Below are 1,863 nucleotides of genomic sequence, written 5' to 3'. Positions count from 1 at the left end.
GCTTCCACCTCTCCAGAACAGCCTCTCTGCCCATAAATAGGGTGACCATCTATGTTTCAAGAAAACAAAGGATGTTTTATTCATGGTAGAAAAGCATACATCTGCAGCCTCACATTGTAGGATGTGCTGCTGAAATACAGGACAAAATGCCTTTTGTATGGACACAGGATGTGGGATATTAGGAACTAAGTAAAGGACATCTCCTAAAATACAGTGCAGGTGTTCACCCTCCACCTAAATAACTCCCTGACTCTCTTTTAATCCTAATTTTTTACCATATTTTCATATTCCTGACTCTCTTTACAGTAAAGCTACGAAAACACATTCCATGAGGTTCCTAGTTTCCTTTATAATTCAGTACCATGATCCATAAAAGATCACTTGCAGTTGTCAGGCACAGATTCTCTCCCCTTGAAGCAGAAAGCTGCAAGATAAACTGTGGAATTTGCTACTGCACTATATTATTGAGGCAAATATTAAGTTTTATAGAAGAAAGCCATTTATATGAAAGAAAATAGCATTTGCAATGATGATAGCTACAAAAAAGTTTTAACCCACAAGTTTCAGAGCAGAAGCTAATGGAGGGCTAGGAAAGAATCCTATCCCTTGCCCCCACCCTCTCCATCACTGAATATTGCACAGTGCGCTATATTATAGAGTTCATATGCCTTCCTCTGAAGAATTTGGCATTGAGCACTGTTGGAAACAAGTTACCAGACCAGATGGGTCATTGGTCTATTTTTGTACAGCAGATGTGATACTAGACTGGATGAACCAAAGGACTCTTTGGAAAGAGAAATTATTTGTACCTATTATGCATAAAGTGGACAAGTGAATAAAAGGGGATGGGAGGATGGTCACCTGTCTCTGAAGCATCCAGTATTGACCACTACCAGAGGTGAGATATTGGATTATTTGTAGTGATGGTCTAATCCAGTATGGCATAAGTGAGGTATTAGGTGAGAAGGAGTCATGGTCTGAACTGGTATGGCAGGAGGCATGATACTATTATTATTTATAAATTAATTAGATGGCTTTCATGCCCACAATGCACTCAGCACTTTCCAGACAGAGAAGGATAGAGTCCCTGCCCTCAAGAGCATAACATCTGACAAGCCAAACTCAAAGAAAGGATCAGGGAAAGGAATACAACATACAAACAGAGGGATCATGGTGAGAAGAAACACATGGCTTAGAAGTTACATTTTTTAAAGATCCCCCTTTACCATCTCTCTTCACAATTCAGCCTTCTTGTCTTTCTCCCACACCAATTCTCAGCTTCAATTCCAGTGTTGCTAAAGCCCTCTCCTAACATTTAACCCCATCCCTCCACAAAATTTAGTAAATAAATGAAATATATAAGAAGATAATTTAGTCAGCTAGTTTTGCAAAGATGATGAAGAAAAAAGTGGGTCTCCTGCAGGAGTTGATGAAAAAATGTTGTCCTTGTGGACCATGCATTCCAAATATTCAATGCATAAGAGGGAGCATGGAAGAAGGCGTGGAGACTTTTGTGGGAGAAGCAGACAATTCGGACGATGAGTCTGACATTGTCGGCAGAGCAAAGGGAACAGAGAAGCAACACAAGAAAGAGATAAGGGTAAGCAGAATTATGCAGAAGATTTTGAAGATGATCACAAGAGCCTTAGAAGTGATGTGGTGGAGAAGGTAGACCCAGAAGTGGAATTCTAAGAAAGGAGTGACATAAAATGGTGAACAAGAAAGATAATCTTAGCAGCTTCATTTTGTATAAATTGCAGCAGGAGATATGGGTATCAGGCCAAAGAAGGGGATGTCACACTAATAAAGATGAGCGAGGAATGCTGATGGCCTGGGTGAGATATTTATAGATAAAAGGTCAAA

Source organism: Dermochelys coriacea, chromosome 6, assembly GCF_009764565.3.
Source record: "Dermochelys coriacea isolate rDerCor1 chromosome 6, rDerCor1.pri.v4, whole genome shotgun sequence".
Taxonomy (NCBI): Eukaryota; Metazoa; Chordata; order Testudines; family Dermochelyidae; genus Dermochelys; species Dermochelys coriacea.
This window is presented reverse-complemented; position numbering follows the sequence as displayed.